We start from the raw sequence: 18,779 nt of genomic DNA on the forward strand, positions 1-18,779 counted from the left end.
AACCGGTGGTGGGCAGCCCTATATTGCAAGCTATCTGGAGTATGAGGAGCCCATGCGGAGTGTAATACCTCCTGAAGTAGTCTCTGCAACCCATGTCCGGGATTCAGATAGGCCCAGGAAGAATGGTGAGCATGTGTATTTGCATGAACATTCTATGACCTTATTTTTTTTTTTTTAAATGTGTGTCATGTCACGTTGCATATGACTCCCATCTTCAAGTGTGTGTCAGCAAATACATTGTTTTGGGTAATGTTTTATACAAAAGCCAATGTAACTTCTTACTTTATTGTATGTCATGTGTTTTTTTCCTGTATATTTTGCATGTGTAGTTTGGACTTGGTGTGTCATTGAATTGTCCTGCAATAATGTTTTCCTTTTGGACATTTTTGGATGTTTAATTTGGCCTATGTTTTATATTTAGGTTATCCATGTGCAATGTTTCCAAAACAGTGGTTGTCATGTTAGAGGCTGGAGTAGTGGAAAGTCGTTTGGAAACCACTTACATGTGTAATGTCATTACAGGTTGAGTATCCCTTATCCAAAATGCTTGGGACTAGAGGTATTTTGGATATCGGATTTTTCCGTATTTTGGAATAATTGCATACCATAATGAGATATCATGGTGATGGGACCTAAATCTAAGCACAGAATGCATTTATGTTTCATATACACCTTATACACACAGCCTGAAGGTCATTTTAGCCAATATTTTTTATAACTTTGTGCATCAAGCAAAGTGTGTGTACATTCACACAATTCATTTATGTTTCATATACATCTTATACACACAGCCTGAAGGTCATTTAATACAATATTTTTAATAACTTTGTGTATTAAACAAAGTTTGTGTACATTGAGCCATCAAAAAACAAAGGTTTCACTATCTCACTCTCACTCAAAAAACTCCGTATTTCGGAATATTCCGTATTTCGGAATATTTGGATATGGGATACTCAACCTGTATTACAGAATCTAATTTTTTTAATTAAAAACCACTATTTGTTTGTTCAGTTTGAGTTTGTATTTGTACCGTGACACAACACTGCAGTCTAATTTTTTTATTTGTGTTTTTTTTTTGTTTGGCTCATATAGTGGTAATGTGTGTTTGGAGTGCCACATCACACAGCAATTTCTATACTTCATCTGTAATATTTTCCCTTTCATTACAAAATTAAGATGTGTGTGTTTTTAGTTGTTAATGTATGTATTTTTACTTGTGGCCTATGTCAGTGTCCTGTACATGTTTTCCTGTGTTGAACTTTCCATAGTGCATATGGCTATTGGACAATGTTTATTGTTTTATGTAGTGGTTTTTTGGTTTCCGGTCATTATGTTTTTCAGAAAAATAAAGCAAGCATTTCTTCAAGAATAAATGTTTATAAGCATAATTGGTGGATGTATCAACAATAGCATGAATACATTTTTAAAAAATTTTTTTTACAGTGTTTGAAAAAATCAGTACTACTTATCCTCCAGTAACTCCCATCACATCTGAGGATGATGACGCTGAGGAAGCAGGTAAAGTGTCCATTGTAGTATAGGGTATTTTTGTTAAGGAATGGGCATAACAAAATTTAACTTTCATTAATAGGTCCATCAAAAGAAGTCTGGAGCAGCAGAAGTGGGACTTCTGGAAGACACCACCACAAAAAGCCTGTGGCAGCAAAGAAAGCAAGGGCTGATGTCCAGGGCCAACCACAGCAGGCTACCCCGCCACGAAGATTATCCACAGTTTGTTCGGTCCCCCCACTCCAAATTTTGGACACACCTCCAAGACGTCATCCACACTCCCCTCATCTTGATTGTGAGTATCAAACTGAAATAAATGTACACAATTTCAGATCGTTAAAAAACTTTTTCTTAACCGCATTAAGTAAAAACACATCAAAAACTTAAATAATTACCGAAGTAAGTAAAACATGAAATGGAATCCAAACAAAATGGCATTGTCCACATCCAGTAAAGATATGTATGTCCACTTGAGGCATACAGTAGCACATTGTGTGTAAGATGCTGCAACAGAAACTCATGTTTAATTTTTGCAAATAGTAAGGTTGATTTTTAAATTTTATCATGTGTGTTTGAGCTCACATTGCCAAATAAATATAAAAACATTACTATGTTTGTTTGAGAAAAGCTATAAGGTAACACATTATGGGTTACAATGTGTTTTTATGTTGGAGTATGTCTGATCTACAATAAAACTAAAGTGTTTGCTTTCACAATTAAGTAACCAGAAACATTTGCCACAAACAGGCATATGAATGTATTTAAGTTAAGAGTGATGATGTTGCTAGGCAGAATATCTGAAAGCAACAGTGAATGACATGTGTTCCATGTGTAGTGCTTTGTTTTCATTTATCAAACATATGGATAGCTAATGGCAAATTTTTATACATTTCAGCTTCTAGTCCTGGTAACAGCATCCCTCCGCAACAACTGCAACACAGTGACATGGAGGAGACAATCATCTTAGAAATGCAGCCATTAAGCCAAGGAATCAGCCCCCCAGCACCTGTGAGTACACCACCACAGCAAAGCACACCACCACCACAACACAGCCCAACAACACCAGTAACACAAGGCCCTGATCAGGTGTTTTGGACCATTTGGGCTAGACAGCAGGCCACTAATGAAGATTGCCTGCGTAGGCAGACACAAATGTTTGCAAGCCTACCATGTCACCTCAGAAGAATCACCAGAAATCTGAGTAGAGAAAATGAACAAACAATCAGAATTGGCAATACCATGGAACTCATGCGTACAGACATTACACAGGTCATGGGCAACTTACAGCGCATAATGGAAGAACAGCACAGACTAATGGAAGAACAGCACAGACAACAGCAAAGTTATATGAACATTTTTCAAAACAATCAAAAGATTAATGAAAGTTTATTCCGAATTTTAGACAATCAAAATGCTGCTACACGTGAACTCAATGCCACCCTCACTAACCTGAATGAAACACTCAGATCCATGCACCAACAGCATACAAGCAGCAGTTCTGGTACGACTACTCCAAATATCACACCAGTCTCATCACCACCAAGACGATCCACTAGAGCACGACAACATGACAGTGCTATTGGCAAAGTGCAGGACAAGCAGGCACCCAAAAGAAAATAAAACAAAACAAACAAATTCAACATTTCTGAGAAGTAATTCAAAATAGTTAGTAAGTGTATGTTTGGCTAAATATATATAACACTTAGCTCCTTGAAAATTTATACAACATCATTAATTATAAGTGCTACAAACAACAGCATCAAATTTGTACGCACATTTATTCTTTACCATCTTTGTTTATTTTTGGAGGAGGGAAATGTTGTTGGAGCTGCACATACATGTTAGCAGGAAGTAACCATACCACTTGATTTTTTTTATAATCATTACTCTTTCTTAATTCCAAAAATACTCATATCCTGCAGCCAATCCAAATTACAATGTGATTGTTAACTATTTTACCTTTCTTCTCTATACATCATTACAAGAATAATACAATTGAGTTGCGTAAAAAGGTTTTAATACAGTATGTTGTCATTAAATTTAGATAATTCATTGCCAAAATGAATGTCATTATTGTTGGGCCATGTTTGTGTGTCTTAAAATGAGTAATAATGTTATTACACATGATGCAGAAACAAAAAAAAAAGAAATTCTAAACCAAAACACAAATAATGTGGATAATAATGTATATATGTGGCAAACTGTGAATTTCCTTACAAATCAGCAAGTTTACTGCAGCAAACATTACAAAATAAATTATTTTTTGATGATAGTAAGTTTGTGTCCCTTAAATATGATGGAGCATCACACATAGGGACACATGTATTCCTCAAGGCTAACATATTATATGTTGAGGACTGTTTATTTAGAACACAGGTTCTCAAACTCAGCCCTCAGGATCCCACACAGTGCATGTTTTGCAGGTCTTCTCACAGAATCACAAGTGACATAATTAGCTCCACCTGTGAACCTTTTAAAATGTGTCTGTAAGTAATTCATACACCTGTGCTTCTACTGGGTTACCTGCAAAACATGCACTGTGTGTGGTCCTGAGGGCCGAGTTTGAGAACCTGTGCATTAGGACATCCAACACAATCATAAAGTAAAATACTAAATAAATTACTATGTGGATTATGTGTGCTTGTAATAAATTATCAGTGCAAGTTTACGAACACTTATCCAGACTTAATGCATGCCACTCATAATCTGTTGTTTAGATTTTTTTTAAAAACACAAGATACATGCGACATTTGTTTTGCATAAAGCGAGGGTATGTTTGTATGTCTCAAGGAGACAGACACATTCTGAGTAATGGTTTTTACACTAAAAATGGGCCAACATCTATTTATGATTACACAACAAATGAAATAAGCAAAACAAACTTACCTTAGAAATAGCGAGTGATGAGCTCTTGCCTAACCTGCCTCCCTACATCTGTACTCCAAGTATCACCAGATGTCTCTAATTCCTCTGCTTGCTGGCTGCTTTCTTCTTCATCCTCCTCCTCCTTCTCCTCAACATGTGGCAGATGTTGTTGCAAACACATGTTATGAAGAAAGCAGCAGCAGAACACAATTTGAGTCACCTTGGAGGGACTATACAACAAAAGGCCACCAGACTTATCCAGACACCGAAACCTAGATTTCAGCACACCAAAACATCTTTCTATCACATTCCACGTGGACTTATGTGCATTATTGTAATTGTGTTCAGCAGGGGTATCAGGTCGGGACAATGGAGTTCGAAGCCAAGAGAAACAGCCATATCCTCCATCACCTAAAAAACAGATATAGTAACGTGATTCATGTTAAGATACAGCAACACATAAGTAACACACTGTGGGGCAGATGTATTAACCTGTAGAAGGCATAAGGAAGTGATAAACCAGTAATATGTGCAAGGTAATAAAGGCAGCGGACAATCTGTTCCTAAATGTACATTTACATATTGGAGTTGATTGGCTGGTGCCTTTATCACCTGGTACATATCACTGGTTTCTCACTTCCTTATGCCTTCTACAGGTTAATACATCTGTCCCTGTATTTGGACAAAATATACGCAGGCCTACACATATCAAATTACATACCCAGCAGCCATCCATCTGGCATTTGTCCGTCCTCAGACTTATCAAAGAGGGATGACTGACTGAGGATGAAGGAGTCATGGCAGCCCCCAGGGTAACCAGCAACAACACTCATTATTTTGAGATTTGCATCACAAACCACCTGCACATTTGTGGAGTGTTCGAAATGGCGATTAGTATATATGTGCTGCCTGCCCCTAGGTGGTCTCAGCTGAATGTGTGTGCAATCTATGGCTCCAAGCACATTGGGCATGCCAGCCAGCTCATAGATATCTACCCTGACGGCATGCCACTGAGACTCCTGGGTAGGGAAGCAGTATGAGGCATCGATGTGGGGCTGCAAAACAGCCAACACCTGTGTGTATATTTGAAAGAACAATAAACATGAGATTTTAGGACAGAACTGTCCACCGTGAAATTAAAACAAACAAAAAACAGAAGAGGTAGTTAGGTATACATCACCTGTGTTAATATTCTGGAAAATGAGGGCTGTGAGATTCCTATGACATCCCCAGACATAGCCTGAAAGCTGCCAGTAGCCATAAAGTGCAACACAGCCAGGAGTTTGTGCAGGCCTGAGACAGAGCGAGAGCGTGCTGTCTCAGGGTCTAGGCCCAGTTTGAAAAGATCATACAGACGGAAAATGTTGTTACGATTTAGACGGAACATCTGTATGACCATATCATCGGACAATGCGTTCAAGTTTAAACACCCCCTAAAAAAACGAGGCCTGCACAGCCTCCGCGGAACCTGTACAACCTGCTGACCATGTTCAGTTTGTTGGCCCTGGTTACTTACAGGCTGATGTTTGAGTCTGAGGAATCCCACAGCACACAAAATATCACTGGTCCACAGTCCTGCTGCCATTTCTGAGTGTAGGTGGATTGAATTGGGCCTAACATCCTTTTATAGGCATCCGTATTCAGGTGTGATTGATTTTTGAGTTGCAACACATGTAAACACGATTGAAAAAAGCAGGTCTATTTTTTTGCCACTTTTTTTACCGAATCGCAAAAAAATACGACCGCAATTGAGCACTCAGAAACTAACACCCAAATACGAATGAATAGTGAATTCATAGTGAATTCCTGTATTGTATGAAATAACAGCCGCGTTTGACCGATGGTCTATTCATTCGTATTTCTGAACTTTGCTAATCAAACCATTACGAATAGTCCAAACACTGCCGAGATTGGTGCTTAGTGAATTCCTGGATTGGGACTTAAACACAAATCGGACAAACTCGAATTCTTAGTAAATTTTGGCCCTGGTGTAAGTTTGATACTAATTTTTTCAAATATAAGTATCACCATCTACGGGAAATCTGGATGCAGCATAAAAAAATAGAGAAAGGAAATCAATTTACACATACTTATTTATTACTGTATAAAACCAGAAAGTACATCATGTTTTATAACCTTTTAACAATGGCCTAAAACAATATTGTACAACTCCATATTTCTAAAAAAGATCTTCTAAAAGTTCTCTCTCTCTCTCTTTTATACATAGTTTTCCAGTTCTCCATGCCACTTCTGAATAAAGATCAAAAAGTCAAAGTAGAATGTGTTTTCTCTAAATGTATCATTCAATTATTCTTTTAAAACAAAATATACATATATTTTAGGACATACACATACCTTTTATCATATTTTCACACTGGGAGGCATCACAGTTCTTCTAAGCCTGCCCCCAGATGGTCATGATACAGAAGATAGACATTAAAAAGATAAACAGTCATTAAGTCAACAGTAAAAGGTCGACAGTCAAAAGGTCGACAGGGTCAAAAGGTCGACAGCCAAAAGGTTGACAGGGTCAAAAGGTCAACAGACAAAAGGTTGACGGGGTCAAAAGGTTAGCAGGGTCAAAAAGTCGACACACAAAAAATTGGGTGTTGTTTTGTGAAATGTGGGCTCACTTCACAAGCCACGCTTCGGACGCGGTGGCTCACTCCGCTTCGCACGCCGCAGGGATACTAAGGGTAATAGTTTGTGACATGGATAGTAAATGCAGCAAAAGTTTAATTTTTTTAAAAACCCTTCAAAATATGTGTCGAACATACGTCAAACTTTTGATCCTGTCAACCTTTTGACTTTCAACCTTTTGACCCTGTCGACCTTTTGATTGCTGACCTTTGAACTTTTAACCTTTTGCCCCTGTCGAGGTAATGCATGTTGACCATTAGTGGTCGACCTATTGACTGTAGACCTTTTTAGTGTAGATCTATAGACCGGATACCCCCCAGACTCCTGTAAAGCTAGTCAATGGGAGTCCGGGGGCGGGCTTAGAAGGAGTGTGACCCAGCCAGCATATATATTACATCCATAAGAACATGCATGTTTATATATCCACCCGACTCCCCCCACCCCCTACCTGCACTATATGGTCGGAACTGCAGCTGCCACTAACACCTAGGCAGGTGTACAATCAAAAATAACATGAACGTTTATTTTAAAAAGCAAAATCATAGGCATAAAAATATAAAACAATATATAAAGTAGAGATGAGCGGGTTCGGTTCTCCGAGATCCAAACCCCACCGAAATTTACCTATTTTACACGGTTCCGATGCAGCCTTGGATCTTTCCGCCTTGCTCGATTAACGCGAACGCGCCCGAACGTCATCATTCCGCTGTCGGATTCTTGCAAGATTCGTATTCTATATAAAGAGCCACGCGTCGCCGCCATTTTCACTCGTGCATTGGAGATTGAGCGGAGAGGACGCGGCTGCATTCTCTCCCTGAAAAGCTCCGTAATCTGTGCTCAGTGTGCTGCAAATATCTGTGCTCAGTGTGCGGCAAATATCTGTGCTCAGTGTGCTGCAAATATCTGTGCTCAGTGTGCTGAAAAATATCTACATTCTCTGCCTGAAAATGTTCCATATCTGTGCACAGTGTGCTGAAAATATCTGTGCTCAGTGTGCTTTATTGTGGGGAGTGGGGACCACCAGTATAATAGTTGTACAGTACAGTAGGCCATTGCTGTATCTTGCCTCTCTGTGTCCCTGCAAGTATCCATTCCATATCTGTGCTGCATTTTTGTGAGCAGTATATATAGTATTACAGTGCAGCATTTTGGTGACCAATAGTATATAGTTGTACAGTAGGCCATTGCTGTATCTTGCAGCTCTGTGTCACTGCAAGTATCCATTCAATATCTGTGCTGCATTATTATGAGCAGTATATAGTAGGACAGTGCAGCATTTTGGTGACCAACAGTATATAGTTGTACAGTATATTAGGCCATTGCTGTAGTATCTTGCAGCTCTGTGTCACTGCAAGTATCCATTCCATATCTGTGCTGCATTATTGTGAGCAGTATATAGTAGGACAGTGCAGCATTTTGGTGACCAGCAGTATACATATATAGTACAGTACAGTAGGCCATTACTGTATCTTGCAGCTCTGTGTCACTTCTAGTATCCTGATCAGTGCTCAATATCTGCTGCATTGTTGTGACCAGTATGTATACTGTACTGTGCGACATGTGTTATACACCTGGTGATTATACATCCTGTAATCTGTACTGAGCGATGTGTGAGATACACCTGGGGATTATACACCCTATATACTGTATTGTGTGATGTGTGAGATACACCTGGGGAATATACACCCTATATTATTATTATTATTATTATTATTATTATTATCCTTTATTTATATGGCGCCACAAGGGTTCTGCAGCGACCAAGTACAGAGTACATAAATAATCAAACAGGAAAACAGCAACTTACAGTTGATGACAGTATTGGACAAGTACAGGGTAAATACACATAGTTACATCAGCAGATGACACTGGAATAAGTATCAGGTGGCAGAAGACTGCTGGATGTGGTACAGTTGAAGATTATTAAAGTAAGACAAAGGATAAGCACATGAGGGAAGAGGGCCCTGCTCGTGAGAGCTTACAATATAAAGGGGAGGGGTAGACAGACATGGGTGACACAGATGGGGTACATAGAGAACGTGGAACAGAGGGTTAGGATGAGATTTGGCTGGGTTTGGTGTAGAAGTGGACACTCAGAACGCACAAGTACATACTTAACATGCAACATTTTACTGGGCTATGCAGGAGAAAATTAAAAATAGGGGAAAATAAAAATTTTAAAAAAAGAATCGATAACTTCTACCGCTTTCAAAAAGGTCATTGGAAGCTGAAATAGTGGACAACTACCTCATGGGAGCCAGATACAGTATACCAAACAGTACTTAGCAGAGTTAGGAATGAGTGCTTATGAAATACAGTAACATTTTGTCATAATATTTCAGAAACTGCATGGCTGGTCTCTTGCACTCTTTTGCTCTAATACACCACCTGCTTTAGGATTTATATTCAAAAACATTATGGGGGTCATTCCGAGTTGTTCGCTTGTTATTTTTTTGTCGCAACGGAGCGAATAGTCGCTAATGCGCATGCGCAATGTCCGCAGTGCGACTGCGCCAAGTAAATTTGCTATGCAGTTAGGAATTTTACTCACGGCATTTACGAGGTTTTTTCTTCGTTCTGGTGATCGTAATGTGATTGACAGGAAGTGGGTGTTTCTGGGCGGAAACAGGCCGTTTTATGGGAGTGTGTGAAAAAACGCTACAGTTTCTGGGAAAAACGCGGGAGTGGCTGGAGAAACGGAGGAGTGTCTGGGCGAACGCTGGGTGTGTTCGTGACGTCAAACCAGGAACGACAAGCACTGAACTGATCGCAGATGCCGAGTAAGTCTGGAGCTTCTCAGAAACTGCTAAGAAGTGTCTATTCGCAATTCTGCTAATCTTTCGTTCGCAATTTTAATATGCTAAGATTCACTCCCAGTAGGCGGCAGCTTAGCGTGTGCAAAGCTGCTAAAAGCAGCTTGCGAGCGAACAACTCGGAATGACCCCCTATGTCTCCATAATCCCCAAAACGTCAGTCTTCTTGGAAAGTGGTTTGTTCCTTTGTAAGGGAAAGAGAACAAACGTTCTCAAACAACGGTTTCTCAATTTCTTTTTCTTCTGGGAAGGGATTGTGGATTCGCAGGAATATCTGAGCATTTCTGTAATCAGAAAGCAGCGACTTTCTACAAATGTTTACAAATAATTCCAGTGATTTTGTCATTTTCTTCCAGTGATTTGGACCAATAATACCATTGATTATAATGAATAATTCCTGTGATATTGAGGTGCTTGTGTCGCTTAGCTTAGCCGTCCAGCGACCACAGTGCACCTCTTTTTCTCTTTTCTTTGCATCATGTGCTGTTTGAGGCCAATTTTTTTAAGTGCCACCCTTTCTGACATTTCTGTATATGTCCAGTGGTACTGCCATTTGATATAATTCCCGACATTACTGCCATTTAATGCCAGTGATTTTGTCAATTTCTTCCAGTGATTTGGACCAATAATACCATTGATTAGAATGAATAATTCCAGTGATTTTGTCATTTTCTTCCAGTGATTTGGACCAATAATACCATTGATTAGAACAAATAATTCCTGTGATATTGAGGTGTTTGTGTCGCTTAGCTTATCCGTCCAGCGACCACAGTGCACCTCTTTTTCTCTTTTCTTTGCATCATGTGCTGTTTGGGGCCAATTTTTTGAAGTGCCATCCTGTCTGACACTGCAGTGCTACTCCTAGATGGGCCAGGTGTTTGTGCCGCCCTCTTGGGTCGCTTAGCTTAGTCATCCAGCGACCTCGGTGCAAATTTTAGGACTAAAAATAGTATTGTGAGGTGTTCAGAATAGACTGGAAATGAGTGGAAATTGTGGTTATTGAGGTTAATAATACTATAGGATCAAAATTACCCCCAAATTCTATGATTTAAGCTGTTTTTGAGGGGTTTTTGAAAAAAAAACACCTGAATCCAAAACACACCCGAATCCAACAAAAACATTTCAGGGAGGTTTTGCCAAAATGCGTCCGAATCCAAAACACGGCCGCGCAACCGAATCCAAAACCAAAACACAAAAAATTTCCGGTGCACATCTCTAATATAAAGGCATATACATGCACTGGCACATACTGTAAACTGTAGCAATAGCCACACTTTACCATTCTCAAGAAAACACTGTGATTAACCAATCCAAGTATGGCACATAACAGAGGCAGCTGCCAGAATTGGAGATTCACTGTTAATCTGTTACTACTTTAAAAACAGTGGTCCACTTTCGGTGGGTACATGGCATCACAGGACCCTCAACAGATTCTCCAGGGAAGAAGACGTTGATTCCACAAGTGATTATTATGTTCTTCTGCTGGTTAGAATCATCATTCTAACATCATGGTCATGACAGGAACAGCCACCTTGTTAAGTGTCCCCTGCTGGGTTAGTGCCACACTGTCTGGCTCTGGTTTGCATTTTGTCATCATCACTGACCTCACAGTTTATACTGGTATTATTTATCTGGTAGGGAATGCAATAACATAACACAAAATAACACTATTCATTTCTCCAGTCTGCAGGACAAGGTGATAGGGCGAATCTCTATTTAGCTAGACCCCTGTGGCTATGTAAACAATAGCTACAGTACCTTCTGCCTACATAATTAAGAATTGTGAGTCAGTTTGATAATTTACATATGCTATTAGAGATGTGCGGCGGGCACTTTTTGTGTTTTGTGTTTTGGTTCTAATTCTCCGCTTGTGTTTTGGTTTTGGATCGGTTTTGCCAAAACCACCCTTTTGTGCTTTGGTTAAGGTTTTGGATCTGGATGATTTTTGAAATAAACACAAAAACAGCTAAAATCACAGAATTTGGGGGTCATTTTGATCCTACGGTATTATTAACCTCATTAACATTCATTTCCACTCATTTCCAGTCTATTCTGAACACCTCACAATATTGTTTTCAGGCCAAAAGGTTGCACCGAGGTGGCTATATGACTAAGCTGAATGACTCAAGTGTGCGACACAAACACCTGCCCAATCTAGGAGTGGCACTGCAGTGTCAGACAGGATGGCATATTTAAAAAATAGGCCCCAAACAGAAAATTATGCAAGGAAGAAAAAGAGGTGCACTGAGGTTGCTGTATGACTAAGCTAAGCGACACAAGTGTGCAGCACAAACACCTGGCCCATCTAGGAGTGGCAGTGCAGTGTCAGACAGGGGGCATAAATAAAAAAAGGCCCCAAACAGCACCTCATGCAAAGATGTAGAAGAGGTGCAATGAGGTAGCTGTATGACTAAGCTAAGCAACACAAACAATTGGCCCATCTAGGTGTGGCACTGCAGTGTCAGACAGGATGACAGATTTAAAAAATAGGCCCCAAACAGCACATGATGCAAAGAAGAAAAAGAAGTGCACCGAGGTTGCTGTATGACTAAGCTAAGTGACACAACCACCTGGCCCATCTAGTAGTGGCATGCAGTGGCTGAATGTTGAAAGTGGCCTGCAATTTTTCAGTCCACTGACAGCATCTCCTGCATACCCCTGTCATTTTTCAAAAATTCTGCAATTGGTGGACTTATACGGTAGTACCCCTGGACTAATACAGCAGTACCCCTGGACTTATACAGCAGTGTCAGACAAGATGGCACTTTAAAAAACCGTGCCCCAAACAGCATATGATGCAAAGATGAAAAAGAGGTGCACCAAGGTTGCTGTATGACTAAGCTAAGCGACACAAGTGTGCGGCACAAACACCTGGCCCAACTAGAAGGGGCACTGCAGTGTCAGACAGGAGGGCAGATATAAAAAAAAGCCCCAAACAGCACATCATGCAAAGATGTAAAAAGGGGTGCAATGAGGTAGCTGTATGACTAAGCTAAGCGACACGAACAATTGGCCCATCTAGGAGTGGCATTGCAGTGTCAGACAGGATGACACTTAAAAAAAATAGTACCCAAACAGCACATCCTGCCAAGAAGTAAAAGAGGGCAATGAGGTAGCTGTATGACTAAGCTAAGCAACACAAGTATGTGGCACAAATACCTGGCCCATCTAGGGTTGGCACTGCAGTTCCACTGCACTAATGGCAGATACTGGACGCACGCCTAGAAACAAGCATAGTTGGTATGGCCTTAGTAATCCGCTTTGCAACAGGGTATATATATATATATATATATATATATACACAGCAGTGTCACTAGAATTATATGGCATTACCACTGGACATATATGGCAGGATCACTGGATTTATATGCCAGTACCACTGGAATTATACGGCAGGTACACTGAAATTATACGTCAGGATCACTGGAATTATACGGTAGGATCACTGGAATTATGTGGCAGTTCTGCTGGACATATACGGCAGTATCAATGGACATATACGGCAGTATCAATGGACATATACGGCAGTATCACTGGACAGGATTTATACGCCAGTATCACTGGAATTATACGGCAGGATCACTGGAATTATACGACAGGATCACTGGACATATACGGCAGGATCAATGGACATATACGGCAGTATCATTGGACATACAGTATACGGCAGTATCAATGGACATATACGGCAGTATCACTAGACATATACAGCAGTAACACTGGTCTGGACTTATATGTCAGTACCACTGGAAATATACAGCAGGATCACTGAAATTATACGGCAGGATCACTGGAATTATACGGCAGTACCGCTGGACATATATGGCAGTATCAATGGACATATACGGCAGTATCACTGGACATATACGGCAGTATCAATGGACATATACGGCAGTATCACTGGACATATGCGGCAGTACCACTGGACATATACAGCAGCACAGGGACACCATAACTGGACTGATGCAGGACAACATAGCACCACTGCAATGGACTGGACTTATACAGCAGCACTGGACATATGGCAGGAGAGCATACCACCACTGTGACTGGACTGATGCAGCACAAGACACTACCACTGTACTGATGCAGCACAACACAGCACCACTGGACTGGACTTATACAGCAGCACTAGACACATGGCAGCAGAGGACACAACCTCCGTGACTGGACTGATGCAGCACAAGACACTAACACTGAACTGATGCAGGACACTGAGGATGGACACACGTCCTCTCTCTACACTCTCCAATGCTGGAGTGAAAATGGCGGGGACGCGTGGGTCCTTATATTGAATCCAAACCCCGTGAGAATCCGACAGCGGGATGATGAAGTTTTGCTTTGTTCTGGTTTAGGAGTCAGGCGAGAAAACCCGAGCCTGACTCGGATCCGGGCTCGGGTAGTGAAGTTCGTGGGGGTACGGTTCTCTGAGAAATGAACCTGCTCATCACTACTAACTATACAGTAAGCAGACTCTTTTAGCAGTATTGCTTTGCCAAATTAGATAATATTTTATTACCAGTGGAGTCCATGGGTAAGACCAGGGCTAGGAAAGTAACTGTGTTTGGTGAGATGTACTAAACCTTTAAAAGTGATACATTTCACGGTGATAAAGTCCCAGCCAATCATCTCCTAACTGCCATGTCACATGTTGTGTTTGAAAAATGACAGTTAGGAGCTGGTTGGCTGGTACTTTATAATCGTGAAATGTATCACTTTTAAAGGCTTAGTACATCTTGCCCTTTGGCTTTTAATACTGTACAACATGAGAGGCAGGCTGAGCAAAACGACAGTCTGTAGACTTGTACCAGCCCCATGGCAGGTGGAGTTTCTCGATCCAAGGTGCAAATGTAAAGGATCTGAGTTGCAAGAGGTGTGGAACTTCAGGTAAGAATACCATATTTTTAAAGCGCCAATCATTTACAAGGCAAAACCAACCGGGATGCAAAGGGCACTCATTGCATCTGCTTATTGTTTTTGTCCATAATACTGTGTTGGGCCATTGGGGTGGAAAACTTGCAAATCCAGGGGTCCTATTGTTTTATCATATTGGCACGCACAGCCCAGCATTTATCATCAAAGGGATGGTGCTGTAGTTTCTGGTAAAGTGAGTATGCTGCCCAGGATGGTAGCAGGCTCTCTCTATTGCAGATTATGGATTAACCTGTTGTAGTATGAGCGTTATCTTCTATCTAGCCTGGCGCTACAGTGGTCTGCACTTAGGAATTGCTCCCCAAGCTCCTTCTCTCCTTGTTATAGCAGGATCCAGCACTGAGTTTATACAGGCTGTGGATACTAAGGGGCAACGGTCACACTTCTTTTTTTTTTTTTTTTTCAAACAATAATATATTTATTATTTTTTGAAATCTTTTTATTTTATGAGTTGGAAAATACCATACAAATAGAACGGCATAGGACTTTAAATAGGACTTTGCACCCTAGCCATACTTTCAATTAGTGATGTGCACCGGGTCTAGCTAAATAGAGATTCGCCCTATCACTTTGTCCTGCGGACTGGAGAAATGAATAGTGTTATTTTGTGTTATGTTATTGCATTCCCTACCAGATAAATAATACCAGTATAAACTGTGAGGTCAGTGATGATGACAAAATGCAAACCAGAGCCAGACAGTGTGGCACTAACCCAGCAGGGGACACTTAACAAGGTGGCTGTTCCTGTCATGACCATGATGTTAGAATGATGATTCTAACCAGCAGAAGAGCATAATAATCACTTGTGGAATCAACGTCTTCTTCCCTGGAGAATCTGTTGAGGGTCCTGTGATGCCATGTACCCACCGAAAGTGGACCACTGTTTTTAAAGCAGTAACAGATTAACAGTGAATCTCCAATTCTGGCAGCTGCCTCTGTTATGTGCCATACTTGGATTGGTTATTCACAGTGTTTTCTTGAGAATGGTAAAGTGTGGCTATTGCTACAGTATACAGTATGTGCCAGTGCATGTATATGCCTTTATATTAGAGATGTGCACCGGAAATTTTTTGTGCTTTGGTTTTGGATTCGGTTCCGCGACCGTGTTTTGGATTCGGACGCGTTTTGGCAAAACCTCCCTAAAAATTTTTTGTCGGATTCGGGTGTGTTTTGGATTCGGGTGTTTTTTTACAAAAAACGCTCAAAAACAGCTTAAATCATAGAATTTGGGGGTCATTTTGATCGCATAGTATTAATAACCTCAATAACCATAATTTAAACTCATTTTCAGTCTATTCTGAACACCTCACCTCACAATATTATTTTTAGTCCTAAAATTTGCACCGAGGTCGCTGGATGACTAGGCTAAGCGACCCAAGTGGCCAACACAAACACCTGGCCCATCTAGGAGTGGCACTGCAGTGTCAGACAGGATGGCACTTCAAAAAAATAGTCCCCAAACAGCACATGATGGAAAGAAAAAAAGAGGCGCAATGAGGTAGCTGTGTGACTAAGCTAAGCGGCCCAAGTGGCCGACACAAACACCTGGCCCATCTAGGAGTGGCACTGCAGTGTCAGACAGGATGGCACTTCAAAAAAATAGTCCCCAAACAGCACATGATGCAAAGAAAAAAAGAGGCGCAATGAGGTAGCTGTGTGACTAAGCTAAGCGACCCAAGTGGCCGACACAAACACCTGGCCCATCTAGGAAAGGCACTGCAGTGTCAGACAGGATGGCAGATTTAAAAAATAGTCCCCAAACAGCACATGATGCAAAGAAAAAAAGAGGTGCACCAAGGTCGCTGGATGGCTAAGCTAAGCAACCCAAGTGGCCGACACAAACACCTGGACCATCTAGGAGTGGCAATGCAGTGTCAGACAGGATGACAGATTAAAAAAATAGTCCCCAAACAGCACATGATGCAAAGAAAAAAGAGGTGCAAGATGGAAGCTGTGTGACTAAGCTAAGCGACACAAGTGGCCGACACAAACACCTGGCACATCTAGAAGTGGCACTGCAGTGTCAGACAGGATGGCACTTCAAAAAAATAGTCCCCCAACAGCACATGATGCAAAGAAAAAAAGAGGCGCAATGAGGTAGCTGTGTGACTAAGCTAAGCGACCCAAGTGGCCGACACAAACACCTGGCCCATCTAGGAGTGGCACTGCAGTGTCAGACAGGATGGCACTTCCAAAAATAGTCCCCAAACAGCACATGATGCAAAGAAAAATTAAAGAAAAAAGAGGTCAGGCATCGCAACCGACACAATTGGACTCTCCTTGGGGATTTGTGATTTAGAAGAACGCACAGTTCTTTGCTGTGCTTTTGCCATCTTAACTCTTTTAAGTTTTCTAGCAGGAGGATGAGTGCTTCCATCCTCATGTGAAGCTGTTCCACTAGCCTTGAACATAGGCCAGGCCCTCAGCCGTTCCTTGACACTCCGTGTCGTAAATGGCACATTGGCAAGTTTACGCTTCTCCTCAGACGATTTTGATTTAGATTTTTGGGTCATTTTACTGAGCTTTATTTTTTTGGATTTTACATGCTCTCTACTATGACATTGGGCATCGGCCTTGGCAGACGATGTTGATGGCATTTCATCGTCTCGGCCATGACTAGTGGCAGCAGCTTCAGCACGAGGTGGAAGTGGATCTTGATCTTTCCCTATTTTACCCTCCACATTTTTGTTCTCCATTTTTTAATGTGTGGAATTATATGCCAGTAATATATCAATAGCAATGGCCTATAACTATATATATATTGCGCACAACTGAAATGCACCACAGGTATGGATGGATAGTATACTTGACGACACAGAGGTAGGTAGAGCAGTGGCCTACTGTACCATACTGCTATATATTATATACTGGTGTTCAGCAAACTGTGCAAAACTGAAATGCACCACAGGTATAGATGGATAGTATACTTGACGACACAGAGGTAGGTAGAGCAGTGGCCTACTGTACCGTACTGCTATATATTATATACTGGTGGTCAGCAAACTGTGCAAAACTGAAATGCACCACAGGTATGGATGGATAATATACTTGACGACACAGAGGTAGGTAGAGCAGTGGCCTACTGTACCGTACTGCTATATAGTATATACTGGTGGTCAGCAAACTGTGCAAAACTGAAATGCACCACAGGTATGGATGGTTAGTATACTTGACGACACAGAGGTAGGTAGAGCAGTGGCCTACTGTACCATACTGCTATATAGTATATACTGGTGGTCAGCAAACTGTGCAAAACTGAAATGCACCACAGGTATGGATGGATAGTATACTTGACGGCACAGAGGTAGGTAGAGCAGTGGCCTACTGTACCGTACTGCTATATATTATATATTGGTGGTCAGCAAACTGTGCAAAACTGAAATGCACCACAGGTATGGATGGATAGTATACTTGACGACACAGAAGTAGGTAGAGCAGTGGCCTTCTGTACCGTACTGCTATATAGTATATACTAGTGGTCAGCAAACTGTGCAAAACTGAAATGCACCACAGGTATGGATGGATAGTATACTTGATGACACAGAGGTAGGTAGAGCAGTGGCCTTCTGTACCATACTGCTATATATTATATATACTGGTGGTCAGCAAACTGTGCAAAACTGAAATGCACCACAGGTATGGATGGGATAGTATACTTGACGACACAGAGGAAGAGCAGTGGACTACTGTACCGTACTGCTATATATATAGTTATACTGGTGGTCAGCAAAATTCTGCACTGTCCTCCTACTATATACTACAATGCAGCACAGATATGGAGCGTTTTTCAGGCAGAGAACGTATAATACTGGTGGTCACTGGTCAGCAAAACTCTGCACATTCCTCCTACTATATAATACTGCTGGTCCCCAGTCCCCACCCACAATAAAGCAATTAGCACACTGAGCACAGATATTTGCAGCACACTGAGCACAGATATGGAGCGTTTTTCACGCAGAGAACGTAGATATTTGCACTTGCAGCACACTGAGCACAGATATTTGCTGCACACTGAGCACA

Source organism: Pseudophryne corroboree, chromosome 2 (assembly GCF_028390025.1).
Source record: "Pseudophryne corroboree isolate aPseCor3 chromosome 2, aPseCor3.hap2, whole genome shotgun sequence".
NCBI lineage: Eukaryota > Metazoa > Chordata > Amphibia > Anura > Myobatrachidae > Pseudophryne > Pseudophryne corroboree.